The sequence below is a fragment of the Sminthopsis crassicaudata genome, chromosome 2 (genome assembly GCF_048593235.1).
Source record: "Sminthopsis crassicaudata isolate SCR6 chromosome 2, ASM4859323v1, whole genome shotgun sequence".
NCBI classification, from domain to species: Eukaryota; Metazoa; Chordata; class Mammalia; order Dasyuromorphia; family Dasyuridae; genus Sminthopsis; species Sminthopsis crassicaudata.
In genome coordinates this window covers 55,346,326-55,367,601 of record NC_133618.1, presented here as the reverse complement: position 1 = coordinate 55,367,601, position 21,276 = coordinate 55,346,326, and the positions used below count along the sequence as shown (strand labels likewise).

General features: G+C 42.1%; 1 protein-coding gene across 4 annotated transcripts in view; it reads left to right on the top strand.

Annotated features, from left to right (window-relative positions):
• The window catches only part of GSE1 (Gse1 coiled-coil protein), a 771,132-nt gene that overhangs the window by 317,353 nt on the left and 432,503 nt on the right, over positions 1–21,276 (top strand). The window lies entirely within an intron of this gene.

Genomic DNA, 21,276 nt, shown 5'->3' with positions numbered 1-21,276 from the left:
AGTTGCCCAGTCACATAGATGTAAGTGTAAGGGATTCAGTCCCTCATGATTGAAAGCTGAAAATTTTCCATTAACCTGGTTACCTCTTTGTTTCATGATCTCCAGGGTCATCTCTAACTCTTAGCCCTAGAAGCTCAGTCTCACGATACAGTCTAGTGTTTTGTCCATTTTTTCCACTATGCTGTTTCCAGGACAGGAAGCTGGGGTGGAGATGGGAGGCAGATAACACAGGCTGCAGATATGCTATCCAATAGGGGAATCTTCCTCTCCTCCCAGGGCAGATGAGGACTGGATACTCCAAAGTGTTGTCCTAGAAAGTGAAGAAACATCAAGCTTCAGTGACCAGAAAGAAAAACAAAGGACTACATCAACTTTAGAAAAATACAACTTGCTATGTTACTGTTGTTTTTGAGATGAAGACAATTTCTAGAGATGCCTTCATGTCATGATACAGTGTATCTTGTTCTTTGCTTATCTGATAAGATTGTATTTGCCAGTGGTAACTAGTACTTGGCAAAATGTAATAGTAGCCAATGCTTGTTGACTTAACTTGATCAGCCAAATCCTTGGTTTTCCTTAATTTCCTGTGCTTGGTTAGATCTTTTAGAAAAATCACAATTTTCAGAATCAGACACCTGAAGAATACAAATTACAAAGATGAGTCAGGAGTCAGAGTACTTGAGTGTGAATTCTGACACAGATATGAATCAACGATGTGACCTTCATTTGTTTATTTCCTGGACTGGACCAGATGGTCTCTTGAAGTCATTTCTAGTCCTCAATCTAGAATAAAAGTATCATCATTTTCTCAGTTTTCAGATGCATGGCCTGACTCAGAGACCAGCTCTGTGACCCAGGAGGATTTCCATGAATGCTCATCTCAGGCTGGGGACTACCTCATGTTCTTGACTTGGGTGATGCTCTAGTGGAGGGTAGACCTCTTCCAGTTCTTGCTTTACTTATTGTCTGTTTGGTATTTTGTGTTTGATTGGGATTCAGGAAGGAATAAGGAGGCGAGGGTGTTGGGGAGGGGAGAAGAAAAGAAAAGAAGTTCTAGGAGTCAGGAGGGCTGAGTTCTGACTTAGCATCTGCTGGCTATGTGACCTACCACTCTTTGTGTCTCAATCTTAGCTTGACACAGATTGAAGATTTGGTTTAGAGTCAGGACCTGAGTGCAGATCTGACTCCTCCACTTATTACCTGTGCTAATAATTATTTCTTAATCATGATTTCAGTTTCTTCATCTGAAGAGGGGGTATATGGACACTCGCTCTCCTGGCCTCAGAGGATTGTCATGAGGAATTGTTTTATAAAACCTTTCCGGGATTTAAAAGTGGAAGTTTTTATTGTTCTTTGTAAAAATAGGGTATTGGATGAGATGATCTTCAAGATCCCTTTCACTTGTAACATTCAGTAAGTCAGTCAATAAACATATAAGGTTTATAGCAGGAGCTCTCAAACTACGGCCAGATGTTCCTGCTGAGGATGTTTATGTGGCCCCCGGGTTATGGCAAATGGGCTGAGGGGCGGAGACAGAGTGTGAGCTTTTGTTTTTTCTATAATCCGACCCTCCCACAGTCTGAGGGACAGGGAACTGGCCCCCTATTTTAAAAGTTTGAGGACCACTGGTTTATAGTGTGTTAAGAGATGGGGATACAAAGAAAGACAAAAGGTATCTTCATCCTCAATCCCTCATTCCTTCTAATGGGCAAAAGGGTCCTCAAAAAGGTTCCATTTAAACAACATATAAATAATTAGGTATACACATGATATAAGGAAGCTCTGACATTCCCTTCAAAGTCCCTTGGTGGTTCGAGATGGATGACACTCTTAAGATTTTCCAGCTTTGCTCATTTTAAGCTGAGTCTTGAAAGGAGCAGTAGACCTGAGGGAAATGGAGAGAAAGGTTGAGCACGGAAGCTGAGCCTTGCCTCCAGTGTGACAAGCTAGAGTGTCCCGGCGGACCTTGTGCTTTTGGGGGAGCCCATTCTACATCAAATACTTGGAAGAGATTCAGGAGAGCAGGCAGGGGGATGAGGAGCAGGGTGTAGCCTTGCCAGTTGGGATTTAAAAAGCAACAAAACCCAAACAGCTCAGGTGGCCTCATATAATAGACAGATAGACCGCCCTGCCCTCCTCCTCCAGTCACCAAGGTAACCGGGCTGCCCAGCAACCAGGCCCCTTCCCCACACCCTTCTCTGCATACCTCCCTCAGGCTGTGTGTTGCCGATGACATCTCATAAAATCACAGGATTTAATAATCATAATAGAGAGGATTTATCTAGTGCTGTGAGGTTTGGAAAATCCTTTACAAATGTTATCTCACCAGAGCCTCACAACAATCTTGTGAGGCAGGTGTTATTATTATCCCCATTTTACAGATGAGGAAAAGGGGGTCGAGGGGTTGTGACTTGCCTAGAATCATACAACTAATCAATATCTGGATTCTTCTTGACTCCCATGACTGACATTCTCGTCCCTATCCCACCCAACTGCTCAGCTAGCATGGATTATAAAACTCAAGAAGACTTGGTACAGAATAGTGTAGAGTAAGATGGCCTTTGGAGCAAAAAGTATTGGGTTCACTTCCTATCTCAGTAACTAATGAACTTGCCAAGACCTTGAACTCCTCTGTGTCTCTCTTCTTCTCTGTTTAATTAAATTTCACAGCCATGTAAACTATTATTACTTACTACACATGCACACACACACACACACACACACACACACACACACACACACACTCATTTTTCAGGTGGAGAATCTGAAAACTGAGTCTCTAAGAAGGAAAATGTCTTTTCCAAGATCTCCAGAGTCTTCTGAACTGGAATCCAATGTACTCTCTCCTTTTAACTGATGTTGGCAGCTTCCTTCCTTCTATAACACCACTCCCTACTAAACGCTCTCATTGTTGTTTACATGATTAGTTCCAGGTTTCATAAGTATAATAATGTTCTGGGGAAAGATGTGTAAGATACTATAATTGTCTTCAAAGAATTTGTGGATTGGTTGGGGAGATAGCCCCAGAGGGTACACACAGGAGGTATACCCACCTTCAGATCTTACATCGAGCTGCTCTGGGGTTCAGGATTGCAGCACACAGACAAAGCCTCCCTCCTGTCACATCCTCCAGCATCAGAGGGATCTGGGACAAGCTGAGAGCTCCATGGTCATTACAATCAGTCCTAGATAATCAATTCAGGATGCTCAGCAGCAAGGGACATAGGAGATCATTTAATCTGAGCTCCCTTTAAAGGGAAGGAAATGGAAGAGCTGACTCTCCTCTCACAGGTTATAAGGAGCGAAGCTGAAACCTAGGTCTTTGGACTTCAATTGATAATTTGATTTTGTTTTGTTTTCCATTTTACCATATTGTCTCTTTACTTCTTCCTTCCTCCCTTCTCTAGCCCCCTCCCAACTTTATTATCTACATTGCTTCCAGCCAGGTCCTCCCTCCCAAAAAGAAGGGGTGCCTCTAGATAGATTGGGGGATTAGAGAGCACTGGCCATTAAAACGTGGAAACAGGATTGGGAAATGGCAGGTGACTGGTAGGTACTGGCAGATAGAGGGGGTAAGACTTCTTTAATCCAAAGAACCAGGTAAATGAGAAGGGAAGGCCAAAGAAGAGGGTGGTAAATCAGGAAGAAGAGGAAGAGGAGGAGGAGGAGGAAGGGGGGGAGGAGGAGGAAGAGGAGGAGGAGGAGGAAGAAGAGGAGGAGGAGGAGGAGGAGGGGGAGGAAGAGGAGGGAAAGGAGGAGGAGGAAGTAGAAGAGGGAAAAGAAGACGAGGAAGAGGAGGAGTAGGAGGAGGAGGGAAAGGAGGGGGAAGAGGAGGAGGAGGAAGTAGAAGAGGGGAAAGAAGACGAGGAAGAGGAGGAGTAGGAGGAGGAAGAAGAGGAGGAGAAGAGAAGGAGGGGGGAAGAAAAGAAGGAGGAGGAGGAGGAGGAGGAAGAGGAGGAGGAGGAAGAGGAGGAGGGGGAGGAGGAGAAGTGTTTTTACCCACTTTATCATCCCAGAGAAAGAGAACAGCTAATAAGGGAGCTCCCCAGGATGGAATAAACAAGATTAAGAGAAGCCTTCCTAGTGAGGCTCAGGACACTGGGGCCTCAGTCACCCTCAACCACATAGATTTGCAGACAGCAGAGACTTCCTCACCGGAAGCCATGACAACTGCCAGTGAGTCAGACAGATGAGCGGGCGGGTGTAGACGCACATGCCCCTCCCCAGAGGACAGTGGGTGGGGGCCGCTGCCAGCTGAGGAGGGGAGCTCCTGGTTTCAGTTTTTGCTGGAGTAATTAAGCTCAGTCTCCTGGTGACAGCCTCTCTCTGAGCCAGGCTCTCCGAGTTGTTCTCTCTCCTCTTAAGATCTTCCCAAGATTCCTATTCAGGCTAAACTCTCCTGCCAGAGCAGGACTTATAAATAAACACTTCTGGTTCTGACATCTCTCTTTTCCACTATGCCTTTTTTTAAACTTTGTATTCCTCTGTTTCTCTTTGTTATACCTACCGATAGCTTCCTGTGCCTTTATAGCATTTGATCCTCAAGGAATCCGAATAGGGATGGCACTAGACCTGCGATTTCATCCTCAATGTGTCCTCATTCTCCATTTCACAGGAGACCTCCAAGAGAGGAAATGGCTTGTCCAAGGCCACACAGTCAGTCAGTGGCCGATCTAGCACCCGAATGCAGGCCTCCTGATTTCCAGACTAGTTTTCTAAAGCCAGGACCTGAACATGGATATTTTTGCCCCAACCCGGTGCTTGTTCTACTGGTCCTCTCTTGATTATTTCTCATTTGTTTCCTATGTAATCATATTTGTTTACATGTGACCCCCACCCCCATTAAACTAGGAACTCCTTGAAGGTAGGGATTATCTTGTGCCTTTCTTTGCACACCTTAGCAATATGCCTGGCACATAATGAGCACTAATAAATGCTTGTTGACTGACTGGCATGAGGCAGAAGCTTCATAACAGCAACAGCTGGCATTTATGTGTCACTTGAAATTTGCAAAGTACTGTTCAAATATCTCATTTGATCTTCCATCAACTCTACAAGGTGAAGAAACTGAGGCACTTAGGAGTACAGTGACTTGACCAGGGTCACATGATTAGTAAGTAAGTCTCTGAGACTGGATCTGAGCTTTTGATTTGGGACCCAGCACTCTATCCACTGCCCCATTAGCTGCCTGATATTTTTACACATGTCTACACCCTCTATTGTTATATGTATTTGTCTTCTGCTTTGGAATGTAAGCTCATTGCAAGCACAGATTGTTTTATTTTTTTGTACTTGTAGGCAAAGCATATAGCACAGCTTCTGACACGTAGTTACCATTTATTAAATGGTTGTTGATAGATTTACTTTGGGAGCCTCAGAAAAGGATGTTGGTTAGTTGTCAGAGCTCTGGGCCTTCATTTACACTGAGTGATGGTCACCTTTGAGGTTTGTCCCGGCCACGGGTGACTCAGGTGAAGGATTTAAATTGGGGGTCTCCACCCAAAGGGACCATAGGAAATGAATTGGTGGTCACTGACGAAAGTCCCCTCCAACTGTAATTCTTGAGATCTCAGAGTATAACAGCTGTCGTACCAGGAGAAGCTGGGGCAACCAGAGCTCTTGGAAGCATTGTGAAATGGGAGTCCTCCCTCCTTCTTCTTCTGTCATCACCCAGTCTCCTCCCACCTGGCACCTGCCCTCTGGTGCCCTGCTCTGCCTATGCCCCATTCTGGCTAATCTGAGCTTTAGGGCTAACTGATAACTGAGGCTGAGATTTTCCACAGATAAGGGCTGAGGGTGTGATAGCACCTGGGGTAGCTGCATGCTCATAGGAGCTCCAGAAGCAGAAGGCATGGCTGAGCAGGAAGGGTAGGGTTACTCCAGGAGGATCCCAACTGCCTCACTGGGTGTCCCTTTTTAGAGAATCCGTGGGCCATGGTTTCCACCAGATCTCCATTTTGCAATGAAAGCTCCCCCAACCCCTCTCTCCCCTCTCTTTCCTCTAACAAGGGAATGAATAAACAAAAAGCTGGCAGCTTTCTTGGAAAGGTTTGCCAATGCCTGATCTGCAGGTTACTGAATGGGAGCCTGTCCTCAGAAATGACAACTTTCCATTGGCCGTTGGCTTGGTTTAACTCCGGATTGAAACTTGGGAACCCGGGTTCTGGGTTCTGAGTGGATTTAAATTTAGGACTAAGTGGGGATCTCTGAAGCTTCCTCCAGTCCAGCAGTCAGAGGCTTCTGACTTGTGATGATTTAGGTTGATTCAAAGACTGCCCATCCTTCCACAGAAGCTAGAAAAGCAAATTGAGCTATCATTTGATCATAGGATTAGAAGAAAGAAAAAGGGAAGTGATAATAACCACATCTGTTGACTCATCAGGCATTTCCTGAACACCTATTTTGTGCCAGGCACTGAGGATACAAATACAGCAAGCTGTTCTTCTAGGCACTTGAAGTGTTTACTAAGATGGATGGGAGGAAGGATTTTACAACAGTGCAAATGTCATGTAATCAATCAGTGAGCACTTATTAAGGTCTTTGTGCTCAGTGCTGTGATTATAAATATAAATAACAATCCCTGCCCTCAGAGAGCTTACATTCTACTAGATTCTGTAGGAGAAAAAAACATCTTCACAATCAAATGGAATGGGGCAGCTAGATGGCTCAGTGGATAGAGCATCAGCCATCTAGCTGCACTTCCTAGCTGTGGGACCCTGGGCAAGTCACTTAACCCCAAATGCCTCAGCTAAAAAAAAAAAAAGAAAAAGAAAAACAATCAAATGGAATCCAGGATAGGGTGGAATTAGGGAGTTCTAGACAGAATAAAGATATAGAAGGAGGAAAATATGAGACATGTTTGGTGCCCACAAGGGTGCCAGGTTGCAGTAGGGAGATCTGGGTTCAAGCCCCAAACTCCATATTTTATGAGCTGCAGGACCATGAGCAAGCCCTCTGCATCTCATGTTCCTCATCTGTAAGAGGGAGGCAAGGATTCTTGAAAGCCCTGTCTCATTGGATAGTAGTGAGGAACATACCTTATAAACATTAAAGTTCCACATCCATTTGGAGTACTTGAGTTAACCAGGGGATTGGTAAGTAGTATAGTTGGGCTTGAAAATAAGGAGGAAGGGAATTAGCATTTATTAAGCACTTATTATATGCCAGGCATAAAATAGTATGTCATTTGAGGTAGGTGGGAAACAGGGTGCGGTTATCCCCATTTTACAGATGAAGAAACTGCGGTGATGTGACACAGCTGATAAATGTCTGAACTTAAATATGTTTTCCTGAGTCTAGGTTTCTAGTGCTCTCTCCACTGAGCCACTTAAAGTGAACAAAGGAAGATAGAAAGGGAGAAGGTTGGGAAAATAGGTTGAAGTCAAGTTACATAGGATCTTAAATGCTAAACTGAGAAGAACTGGTTCCATTTCATAGTGCTGAAGCCCCTGAAGACTTGAGCAGGTGGGCAGCCTAATCAGTCGTGCTTTGATACCAACATGGGGAGAATCTCCTGGACTAGGGAGACTGCAGGGGTGTGATGGGGGTAGGGGCTGAGAGGAGGGAGGAAGGTCAGATGAAGTTGGGGGACAGAGACTGCCAGGTTTGGGAAAGGTATTTCCTGAGAGCTGGTCCCATGACCCAAAGGTCAATGTTTTGCATGTCAGGAAAGAATTTTCTAATTAAGTCACATGGCTGAGAGTGATAAATAGGCAGTCTTGGTACTTAGCCTGGGGACAGAGGGAGCTCTTGGACACAGCTGTTCCCCAAATGCCCGGCACAGCCTCAAACAAAAGGTACCCAGCCCTCGTCCCTCTCTGTCACTCCCCCCTGTCACCATCGAAAAGAACAGAAAGATTTCTTCTCCTCTGATCACAGTTTGGGACCACCCTGACATCAGCAACATCACATGATCCGGCCAGGCCTGAAGAACATAGTGCTCACATCTCTTGATAATGGGAGGAGATCTTAGAATATTCAGCTTAGTTATAGTATCCTTATGAAGGCTATTCCTGACTTCCCGGCTCTCATAGCTTAGGCCACTGAAGGCCGGGAAAGCAGCATATTTAATGAGCCTTTCTTTTTCACTTAGTTTTGCTCGGAAGGAAAAATAGATAGCTGAAGTGTCCACTCTCTGCCTTTATGACCTTTCCTTAAATAACTTCATTGTGAACAGTCGATGTTTCTTCTCGCTGCTCATTATAGCCGACCATCTTTCTTTATTCATTTCCTTCCCTTCCACCACCGAATAGTTTATTTAGAAAATCGAGGTCCAGAAGGTCAGGTGACTTCCAAGATCACACAGGTAAAAAATGACTGGCCATGTATTGTAGAAAGAGCATTGGTTTGGGTTTGAATGATTGCTCTGCTGCTTCTGAGCTCTCTAGGCAACTTCCTCCCCTCCCTAGTTCTCAATTTCCCCATCGATAATATAAAAGAACTTGGACTAGACCTTTTCAATGTCTTTCTATTTCTGTGCCATCTCCCCTTGTGTTTTTGCTACTGGTGAGGTCCTCCATTTTGAGGTTTGATGGTTGACCCAAACATCCTCCATTCTTCTCCAATATATATATTTTAAAAACCAATTCTCAGACCTCAGGTTAAGAAATCATGGACTACAGGGTCCAAGATTTAAGATTATGTCCAAATAACTTTTTTAATGCATAAAATAAAAAAGAATTGCAAAAGAAACTGATCATATTGAAATATAATTATCAATAGATGTTCATATAGATATTTATTATCAAAACATATTTTTTAAAGCCAAGTTCTCAGAACTCAGATTTAAAAAATCTTGAACTAGAGGTTTCAATTCCAATCTAAGAATCTTCTGTTTCTGATGCTGTCCTCGTCCCTCTGTACTCCCTTCCTCCTTTCATGAGGATGTCTGGAAGGTACAAAAAGTGAGTGACTGAACCGGGATTAGAACCCACGACTTCTGATTCCAATTTCACCATTTTTTCCACTGCCCCACCCTGCTTTCTTCACCTTCTTTTCAAAGTTCCTCAATACAATTTAGTTTAATAAACATTTATTAAGATTCAGGCTAGGGGATGAAGAGGAGGAAGGAAAAATAACACAGAACACATTGCTTGCCCTCAAGGGGAATACATGTTTTCAGAGAGTTAATTACAAGAGAATTAGAAAAGGGAGAGAAGACTGATGGAATGAATTAGTGGAAAGGGTGTGATTTCAAGGAGGCCTTCCCAGAGGAGAGGGAGAGATGGGCAGACATGGGCACTAAATTCAAGAAAGAGTTGTTTGGCTAGATAGAATATAGTACTGGTGGAAGGATGTAATAGAAAATAAAGTGAGAAATGTTTATTAGGCCTAATAGGGAGCCACAGAGGACTATTGAGCAGGGGAGTGACGACTGGACTTGTGCCTTGGGAAGATCATTTTGGCAGCTATGTGGAGGAAGGACTAGAAAGAGGGGAGAATGGAAGGGGGAAGGAGATCAGTCAGGAGATGTCACGATCCACCCGATAAGGTGATGAGGACCTGAATTATGGTGGTGCTGATTTATCAGAAAGGGGATCATGATAAAAGAAAAGTAGTGAGGGAAGAATCTCCTTTACCTTCCACCTTTCTTACAGCTAAGTGGCACTATAATGCCATAGAATTCTGAACCTGAAACCCGATTCAGACCTGAGTTCAAATCCAATCTAAGATACTTACCAGCTGTGTAACTCTGGGCAAGCCAGTTTCCTCAACTGGAAAGTGAGAATAATAACAGCACTCGCCTCCCAGGATTGTTATCATTGTCTTTGTAAAGCTCTTAGCACAGTGCCTGACATATAGTAGGTGCTTAATAAATGTTTATTATTCCTTTTCCCTCTACTTGTCCCAAGGAAATTTGCTCAGTTTCCCTTTTGTTTGATTGGTCCACTCAACCCTTCCCCAAGGTACTCCACTATGCCTTCACTCTTTTAGCTCTGATAAGTTGTATTCTTTTCACTATTTAAGCACTAAATTCCTACTTTTGTTATATCCTCCCTGAATGAGAATACTAGATTATATTTTCCTAAGGCTTTAAGGTTCACAAGATTTACACCTATATTCTCTCATCCACAATCCAGTAAGGTGGGGATTTGGGCGTTTGTTTGTTTTTAATTTTCATATTATAAATAAAGAATAACCCAGAGAGGTTTATTGACTTGTCCAGAGTCACACAGCCAGCCTGGGCCAGGATGTGAACTTTCTGACTCCAATCCAGTGCTCCATCCAACACTCCACACTGCCTCCTGACTGTTTTAGTGGTTTCCCCACAACCTCCCCCCTTCCAGGACTCCAGCCCAGCTACTCCTGGCAACACAAGTGACCTTATCCTTTCTTTGCACAAAATGTACACGCTTAATCTTATCTCAAACATGTTGCCCTTTGTTTATTCTGGTTCAAGGTTAAGGGAGTTTTCTGAAGCTGGGGAACAGAGTGAAACGAACAAGCCCATGTGAGGATCCGGACCTTCCTGACCTTGGCCTTATTAGTCCTGTGCTCCAGTAAGCAAGAATCAGAGCTGGAGGGTTCTTATTCTTAGCAAGCTAGTCCCTGGGGCCATCCTTAGACCCTTGCAGAAACTTGACACCCCTTGGAGGCAAGTGGCCTGCCCAAGGTGACTTAGGCAGCTAGGACTGAGATCATGCTGGGCTGGAAGAGACCAATGGGGGCAAACCTTACTGGGGGTCTGTGCCATCCACAAAGATCCCTGGGGGTTGTATATTGACTTAATTTCAAAATGCAATATTATCTTTGTTTTAGCATATTTTTATTTATGTTAAAAATGTCTCCCAGTGACATTTTAATGTGGTTGAGCCTCTGGGTACTGGAGGTTACCTGGTTTGACACTTTGACCCAACCCTTTCACAGGGACAAGTGAGGATTATGAGGGTCTTCTACCACCCCTAAAATTAATGAATTGATAGTAAGTTGGGAGCCAGCCAGGTATTCTGATTCACAAGTCAATTTTCCTTCCACTCCCCTCTTTTTCTCATACCTCGGATTCCATGAAGATCAGTCCAAGGAACTGAGGATGTTTAGCTCAGAGACAGCAGGATTTAAGGAGCAATTTCAAGGCTTTTTCTTGGGGGGGGGGAGATAGTTGGGGTTAAGTGACCTGGAATCACATAGCCACTTAGTGTCTAAGAGCCAGATTTGAACTCAGGTTTCTCCTGCTTTATCTACTATGCTCCCTAGATGCTTCTAGTCAAATCTTTGGTTAGGGCCACAGAAGTTTTTGGCTTGATGTAAAAATTAGGGCTTATTCAACAGTTGAATGGGCTTTCTTTTCTTTTCTTTTTTTTTTTGCTGAGGTAATTGGGGTTAAGTGACTTGCCCAAGGTCACACAGCCAGGAAGGGTTAATTATGAAATGGACTTTCTTAAGAGGCAGTGGATTCTTGCTCCTTAGAGATCTCTTTAAGCAAAGATAGACTGACCATTAGAGATGCTGGAGATGGTCCTGAGCTTGGGAGGATATGAAGACTATTGTTTAATCACAGATTGATTCAGTTGCATATACTAAATATCCAAGTATTTGGGTCTTCCTGAATTCAGGTCCAGCACTCTATCCACCCAGCTGCCCCCCCCCCAAAGGGAAGGTGATTTCTCTACGGATACACATGTAGTAGAAGGGCCAGAAATCCAAAGTAGCCCACCTGTTTCCAAGGGCGGTACCCAAGGTCACACATCCATTACCCTACCAAGTCACCTTGTTTTCCCTTCTAAAAGAGAAAGCCTTGCAAACTAGAACCCCAGATCTTCTTCTTCAGCTGAGCTACATATCCTACCACATGCCATGAGACTATATCCCTGCTACTTTTTGCTAGGACTGTTTCCCCATCAGTTACATGGAAATCTTATATCACCTTCCCTCCCACCCTCCGCTCCCTCTCTCCATCTTCCTGGAATAAAGACGGGAATGAATCAGGTAATAACTAGACAACACTCAGAAAAGAGCCTTGAGAAAGATGGAAGATATCTCGGAAAGTATCATTAATCCATTCACTGGTGGGCTGAGAATACCTTTTGATTTCTAAGGTTCTTGGCAGATTTCTTCTCTCCCAGCCTTCTCTTTTTAATTGACAAGGACTCTGAAAGTGTCAGCTGGTGGCTAAGTACCGGGTAAATAAGATGAATAATATCATTATCTTGCATCTTTTTTTTTTTTTTTAAATTCTGGTCTGTCTGGCTCACTGGGGCTTTATTCTGAACTGACGCAGATTTCAGCTATCAATAAAAGGGAAGAGGACAGTCTCCCCTTTCTGATAAAAGTAATATCTTAAATTAAGACAGAGTGTTTGCCTTAGAAGACCAAGGGAAGCTGTTCTGTGGTTCCTGGTAAGGAGAAGGCCAAGTGTGTTAGCAGCGTGGGGGAGAGATACTTGCTGTGGGTTTTTTACAGTGTCATAAGGTTGTTGTTTTGTAAGCCTTAAATGTCATCTAAATATGAGTTGTTTATTGTTTTTTTAAAAAATGTAGTCTTTTGGCCAGAACAAACTAGCTTGAATTAATAGAGTCATGGTGTCCAGGATTAGGGAGGCCCCAATCTTGTCGCCCTGGTCAGACACCACACCTAGAATACCATGTTCAATCTGTTTTGGAAAGGATGTTGTCAAGCTGGAGTAAGGAGACCAATATAGTGAAGGCCCTAAAGACCACGCTATATAAAAATTAGTTGAAAGAATTAAAGATTTATATTGAGACCAAGATAGTGAAGGCACTAGAGACCACACCATATGAAAATTAATTGAAGGAATTAGAGACTTATATTAATATTTATGTTATGAATTTGATGCTATTTATATTATTGATATTTATAATAAGGATAATTCATGTCTATAAAGCACTTTAAGTTTTGCAGATCCCTTTAAATGTATGGTTTCATTTGATTTGCGCAATAGCCCTGTGACATGCTTGTGCTTATTTGTATTGTTGTTGTTCATCCTTCGTTTTTGAAGGACCGATAAAATTGCATGAATTGGATTTAAGGTATTAAGATGAAGGAGGACTGGGAAAGACTGCTTGCTACAGTTGGGATTTGAAGGAAATTGGGAAACAGAAGAAGAAGGAGGAGTAGAATGTTCCAGGCATGGATACAGCCTGGAAAAATGCTCAGAGATAAAAGATGGAAAATCCTGGGTGAGCAACAGTCAGGAGGCCAGAATTGCTGTATCATAGAATACATAGGGCTAAGTAAGGTCTAGGAAGGCTGGAAAGATAGGAGGGGAGCAGCTCATAAAGGGCTTTAAAAGCCAAATAGAAGATTTATATATTTGATCTTGGAGGTAATAGGGAGCCAATGGAGTTTGTTGAACAGGTGGTTGAGATAGGCAAACTTGTGCCCAAGGAAGATCAATTCTATGAAAACTTTTATTTCCAATGTTTAGGATATCACAGAAAGCCTTGTTGGATGTGGGGGATGAGTCCTGCATTCAGAATTGGGCCCCATGTTTTAGGAAGGCCTTTGATAAACTGAATGAAAAGGACTACCAATGTAATAGAAGGGGCTACCTGATCAGGCAATGGGTCCCTTTTCAGAAATCTCGAAGCGAAAACTGACAGACATTTGCTAATTAGGTTGTAGAAGGGTTTCTTGTTCAGCTGTGGATTGGACTTCATGATCTCTGAGGTTCCATACATATCCAGGAAGCTGTGATTCTGTGCCTTTGTCATCCTAGTTTTGAATATTATGTGTATTTATGCAACATTCACCATCCAGGAATGTTAGAGATTCTTAAAGATTACAAGGAATGGCCAATGTGTCTGGACTGTAAGTTCCCTGAGGGCCAAGATCATGCAGGGACCAATTTTATGTACTGGCTTTATGTAGCACTGCTTTGCCATATACTTTATGAGACACCATTCTCATCTCTACTATCAACAGCTGACCTGGATGAGGCACCCTGAGAGAGAGAACATCTGTCAGGAGCGTCTTTAAATCCTAAGGTTTACATGAATACCTCTGGGCCTCAGTTTCCCTCATATTCTCTCATTTCTCTTCTAGCTCTGCGATTCTTCTATGTCCCACATAGTGCTGGGCCTGTGGTGAAGGGGTCAGTAATTTCTCATTGATCTGACTGATCCTCAGCATGGGAATTTCCCAACAAGTACCCAGGTTCCCACCCATATAGACAAGGCAAGGGGGGCCTTTCCGAGAGCCCAGGAATGGCCCTCTCACCACCACACAGGGGGAAGTGAAAAGGGAGACTTCCTTCTGCCCATGCAGAGAGAGTCAAGGCTAGGTCAGGCCAGGGCACTGGCAGGGCTCCCATTTTCTCCCACCCAGTTCTCTATGGGGTTTTACACCATTGCTGCTTGATTTGACTCTAAATCGTGCTATAAAAAGCCCACCAAGCTGGGTGTGGAAGGAGTCACTGTCTGTTACTCACAATAGGTTGGGGGTGGGAGGGAAAGCCCCATGCCTGGCTTTCTGTAAAGTTACCCTGGCAGAGGCTCATGGGCCACCCCCGGGGAGCAGCCAGTGTCCAGTGCAGAGGAAGCACTTGGCCCCTGCTTGTTGACTGATTGACTGACTTCAAGCAGGAGGAGCCGGACTCCAGTCAGACTTGCCCATTCTCTGGAGCCAGGTGAAATGTTTTGGCCAGAGAAATCATGGGCTTTATGAAGGGCTCAGTTCGTGCAGTGTTTCCATATGGATTCCATAAATTAAACCTTGCCAGGAAACGAATGGTAAATTTATATGTCTGCTCACATGTGTGGCTCATTGACTCTTAAGAGCTTTCCAGCAGAATTCACGTCCCATCCATCTCACTTAGCCCCTCGGGTTTTATAGGGCTAATCCCTAAAAAAAATTGGATCAACATGAAGTTTCTTTTTATACAAGCACCCTAGCCCTGGAACTCATAAATCAGGAGGGAGGGTGTCCTCAATCCCCTGTCCCTACTTCCCTGAGCAGTTCCAATTGGTCCACTCCCAGAAACCCTATTCAGAGCTTAGCAGCCAGTCACCTCCAGGCTTAAGCAACACTACCCTCGTGGCCTCCCATCTTATATTGATTCTTGGTGCCAATTATTCCTTTGAAATATCTCCAGCAAAAGACCTATTCTTTCTATTCCCAGTGCTTCCTCCTCATTCTGGGCTCTTAGCTGGCATCATACAATTATAAGAAAGAAGCAGCCATGATACAATAATAGCCATGGGATTGAATAATATTGGAGGCAAAGTCAAAAGACCTAGATTTGAATCCCATTTCATGCATTTTATTTTATGCATTTAAAAACCAAATTCTGAGAAGGGGTCCCTAGGCTTTCCCAGCCTGCCAAAAGAGGGTGATGACACAAAAATCATTAAGCCCCCTGGAGCAGATGGTTGCTAAGGGTTCTTCTCTCTCTAAGTAAGTCCTAATGGCTTCCTAATTTGTCTCCCTTACTTCCTTCCAGTCTCACTCTTCCCTACTTCAAATTCCCCTTTCCAATAAGCACATTAATCTCTCAGCAACACCACTTTTCTTGTGCCAGATGACAGCTGAGGTAATATAATGTAGTGAGAAAAAGTGATAGATTCTAATTCAAAGAACATAGGTTCACAACCTAGCCCCGTGATTACCTGTATGACCTTGGATGAGTAACTTTCCTCATATGTTAGAGCAGGTAGTTACATCTCTATTAGATATCTGTCTTCTAGCTCTGTGAGTTTAAAATTCCAAGATCTTTTTGTTATTCCCCATTCACTACGACTTATTTAGGAGTGTGACCAAGAAATCTCTGGTCCATCGAGGAGCAGTATGGAGAGTAAAGTCGGTAGCATCCTCAGTAAGCATCCTAGTAAGAGGGAAAGGCTTAACCCTGTTTGTCAAAGAAAATGGCCAACTACTCCATTATCTTTGCCCAGAAAATCCCCAATGGGATGGCTGAGCAACATCAACTTCCTTTCTTGTCTGAGAACCAACCTAGCTGAGTTTGGAGTGATACTTTCCTCCATCTACCCCATGAATTATTCCCTTGGGGTCATAGCTACCAATGAGGACTTTCCACCAGTGTGGAGAGGTTGCTTTCTCCTTTGTGATTCTCCTAGAATCACAGAATATAAAAAGCTAGAAGTTAGAACCCATCTAACTGGTTCTCTCTCATTTTAAATATGAGTAAACTGACATATAGAGGGGAAGTGACCTGCCTGGGACTCCCGGAGTCATAAGTAGTCTAGCTGACACTCAAGTCTGATTCACGGTATTACTCTTCATTAGTAGTAATGTTAATGGCAGTCATTTATATCTAGTAATTAAACTATTAGCATTTAAAGGTTTGCCAAACACCTTACATAAAATGTTGAAATCTTGAATCCCATTGGATTCAGCTGAACAAATATTTATTAACTACCTACCACATGCAGAGCCCTTTTTCTGGGTTCTAGAGATGTAAGAATAGAAACCACATAGACCTTGTTTTCCAGGTGCTTAAAATCTAATAGGAGGAGGGATGGAAAGTCAGTGTCTGGCATATAGTAAATACTCAATAGAGACTAGTTTATTGGTTAATTGGGCAGCTGGATGGCTCCAGTCTTAGACACTAGCTGTGTAATCCTGGGCAAGTCATTTAACTATATTTGCCTTGAACTATAGGTGAAGGAAATGGCAAGCCACTTCAATATTTTTGTCAAGAAAACTCCATGGATAGTATGGCCCATGAAGAGGTAATATGACCAAAAAACTGAACAGCAACAAATTGATCAACTGATTGATGGTCAGACTAGGTAGTACAGATGAAAAAAAAATTGGCTCAGGAATTCAAGGTGAATTGAAATCCAGCCCTGATATTTTCAAGCAATATGACTTTGAGAAAGAATTTTCTTAACTGTAAGAGCAGAAAGACTCCAAAGAACCATCCCACTTCAGGCCTATGAACTCCGAGTCTACAAATGATTATTTCAGAAAGAAAAGCTCTCCATTCTGCTTTCTTCACACTTCCACATCTCTTAGTTCTGGAGGCTCAGAGGAATAAGTAAGAGTTCCTTAAGCTTTTCCACCGATATTATCTGGTTTGACTCCCACAACAATGCTGTGAGGTTCACAGGATAGCTATTATTATTCATCTTACAGATAATGAAACAAGTTCAGAGAAATTATTCTAGTTGCCTGAGGTCACCCAGAAAGTAAATGGCATAATTGAGACTAAAATCCTAGATCTCCCAGCTCTCATGCCCAAGGTCTTTCAAGTTGGTTTGTAGGATCAAAGATTTACAGCCAGAAGAGACTTTAGAAGTCATTGAGGCTCACCCCCTCACATTACAGATGAGAAAACTAAGGCAGACACAAGATAAGCGATTTGTTCAAAGTCCTACAGCTGGTGAGGGTCTCAACTAGGATTTGAATCTAGTTTTCCTTGATTCCACATCAGCGTTCTGTGTAATACACTATAGTGCTCAGCAACATGTATCACTTCTGTCCATTCAATGAAGTTGCAAGCTCCTTGAGATCAGAGACAACGGATCAATCCATGAATATTTAATAAGTGCCCACTGTGCTCTGTCTGGGGCAGCTACATGGCACCGTGGTGCACACAGTGCCAGGTCTGGAATCAGGAATGATAGGGTGCAGCTTCTAGGAGAAATATAGCAGTAATCCTGAGGCCCCCAGACCTTAGGAATGCTGTTGTTCTGACAATCTGTCAGTGATCCTAAAGTCTCCTGGTTTTAGGAGTGCTACAGTAAAGTCCTAAAAACATTTCTGACTTCCAGATAACAATCTGTTGGCCAATGTTAACAGGGTTTCTGAGACAAATGGTGAGAGGCATACCAGACTACTTCTCAACTCCACCTCTAAATCATAAAATTCAATATTGAGGTCAATACCAGATCACTCCTTAGTTCTACCTCTAAGCCATAAAATTAGCATATCAGTGACACGAAGAACTGGATCTCTCTGTCTCTTCCTATAAATTTATCTTCTTGTTCCTGGTTCTCTGCTAAATCCTTTTGGAACTTAGCCTGCTTCAATTGGCTTTACAATTATAATAAACTTTGCTCCTTGACTCAGAGATGGGTTCAAGCCTGCAAATTCTTTTGAGGTACCTCACGACACTAGTCTGGAACCATAACCTTTTGGGGTCTCTTTTGAACCTCAACAAAGAAGACTCATCTTCTGATCTCAGAAACTAATTAGCTATATTATCCTGGACAAGTCATTTTATTTTCCCCCCCTTCCATTTCCTCATCAGAACAATGGAACTAAAATGACCTGGAGAAGAAAATGATAAACCATCTCATTATCTTTGCCAAGAAAGCCCCAAAAGGAATCACAAAGAATTGTATTGAAAATAATCAAACAATAAAAAAATTTCCAATTGGTCAATAAATATTTATTAAGACTTACTGTGTTTTAGGCACTATGCTAAGTGCTAAGGCTATAAAGGCAAAAAACAATTCCTTCTCTCTAGGATCTCAGTCTAAGGAGGGAAAGAGGACATGTAAACAATTATACAATCTCTTTGTCTCTCTCTGTATACATACATATAGATTTAGTCATATATATCTGTATATGTATATATGCATATATACATATATACAGGGTAAATTAGAGTTTATCATCAGAGGGAAAGTATTAGAATTGTTATTGTTGATGATCCTTCCTTTTTTATTAATTTTATAATTATAACATTTTTTTGGACAGTACATATGCATAGGTAATTTTTTTTTACCACATTATCCCTTGTACTCCCTTCTGTTCCAAATTTTTTCCCTCCTTCCCTCCACCCCCTCCCCTAGATGGCAGGCATTCCCATACATATTATATATCTTATAGTATATCCTAGGTACAATATATATGTGCAAAACTGAATTTTGTTGTTGTTGTTGTTGCAAAGGAAGGATTGTATTCAGAAGGTAAAAATAATCTGGGAAGAAAAACAAACAAACGAAAATGCTCACAGTTTACACTCATTTCCCAGTGTTCCTTTTCTGGATGTAGCTGATTCTGTCCATCATTGATCAATTGGAATTGGATTAGCTCTTCCCTATGTTAAAGATATCTACTTCCATCAGAATACATCCTCATACAGTATCATTGTTGAAGTGTATAATGATCTTCTGGTTCTACTCGTTTCACTCAGCATCAGTTGCTTTAAGTCTCTCCAAACCTCTCTGTATTCCTCCTGTTGGTCATTTCTTACAGAACAATAATATTCCATAACATTCATAATTTACCCAACCATTCTCCAATTAATGGATATCCATTCATTTTCGAGTTTCTAGCCACCACAAAGAGGGCTGCCACAAACATTTTGGCACATACAGGTCCCTTTCCCTTCTTTAGTATTTCCTTGGGATATAAGCCCAGTAGTAGCACTGCTGGATCAAAGGGTATGCACAGTTTGATAACTTTTTGGGTATAATTCCAGATTGCTCTCCAGAATGGCTGGATTCTTTCACAACTCCACCAACAATGCATCAGTAGTATCCCAGTTTTCCCACAGCCCCTCCAACATTCATCATTATTTGTTCCTGTCATCTTAGCCAATCTGACAGGTGTGTAGTGGTATCTCAGAGTTGTCTTAATTTGCATTTCTCTGATCAGTAGTGATTTGGAACACTCTTTCATATGAGTGGATATAGTTTTAATTTCATCATCTGAAAATTGTCTGTTCATATCCTTTGACCATTTATCAATTGGAGAATGGATTGATGTCTTATAAATTAAAGTCAATTCTCTGTATATTTTGGAGATGAGGCCTTTATCAGAACCTTTAACTGTAAAAATGTTTTCCCAATTTGTTACTTCCCTTCTAATCTTGTTTGCATTAGTTTTGTTTGTGCAAAACCTTTTTAATTTGATGTAATAATTTTCTATTTTGTGATCAATAATGATCTCTAGTTCTCATTTGGACACAAATTCCTTCCTCCTCCACAAGTCTGAGATGTAAACTATCCTATGTTCCTCTAATTTATTTATGGATGATCCTTCCTTTTTATAGAAAAGTGCTACACTGGATATACAAAGGCCAAAGTAAGTGAGCTCTTACCCTCAAGAAATCTTCTCAGAGGAAGGAGGATTGAATGTGTTCAAATATAAATACAGAATATAAACAAAATAATTATAAAGTGATGTGAAAATATACTAACAGCTGGAAAGACTCTAGGAAGACTTCTTGAAGGAGGTGACTTAATGAAGATTTTCTAAATTATTTTCTACATAAGAAAAATCTAATTCCGGTGGCATTAAAAGGCAACCTTGAACAACAGAACTTTCGGAGATGCAGATTTAAGCTCAATTTAAGGAAAAACTGCTTAATAATTTGAGCTGTTTTCAAAGTGGAAAGAGTTGATGTGGGCCTGGAGATCTACAAGCAGAAGCAGAAGGGGACATTATAGAGGTGACTCTAGTTCTAGATCGTACTAGTTTGACCTTCAAGCTCCCTTCTGACAAGGAAATTGTGTGTTTCTGATCCCCAGTCCCCAGTCAATATTTGTTGATTCTTCCAACCCAATATCTCATGCCATGTATAGCTTCAGTACTGTATAATTAATATATTGATGTCTAGTCTAGAGGTCATGTAATGATAGAGAAGGAGACCCAGGTCTTCCAGATTTCCTTGTATGAATCTGAAAAATTCATTTAACTTTACTGTCAAGTGAAAATGTTAGGCTGAAGTCTCTAAAGACATTTCCTATTCTAAGAATCTATGATTCTTTGATGAACTGGACTCACTATAAGATCTTTAATCATCAAAGGAAAAAAGAAAGGTCCATTTCCATGGGGGCTCCCTTCCTCCCTTACCTTCTTCCCCTGTCCCTCTTCCCCCTCATCCCAGATGCTCAGAATCTATCTGGACTAATGGACTGCTTATGTGCTTAGATGAGGTAGAGTCATCAATTCCATTTCTTCAGGTGAGATGGAGGACCCCTAAACCTTACACTTGCTAGATCTCTGCCCCCTATGGACCTCAGGACTTACCATCTACCCTGGTTCTGACCCCTGCAGACCTCTGGTAGTGTTATCTGACCTACCCAAGGCGATCTAAGGATCCCAGGGCTGGCTAACAGCTTCACTCTTTGGACTGTGGGGCTATTCTGTCTGCCCTACAGATGAACTTGAATGATATGTTGTCTTTTTTAATTAGAACATAAGTTTCTTGAGAGCAAGATTCTCACTTTTTGTATTTGTATCATGAGAGATTAATGTATGTTTTCTCATTAAATCATTCTTTCATACACTAGAATAGCAACGAAGTAACTTAGTAGTGCTTTCTTACTCATTCATGCATTCATTCATTTACTGGACTGATCAAGACATAGTAACCTAGTAATTTAGAAGATGCTTTCTCAATCA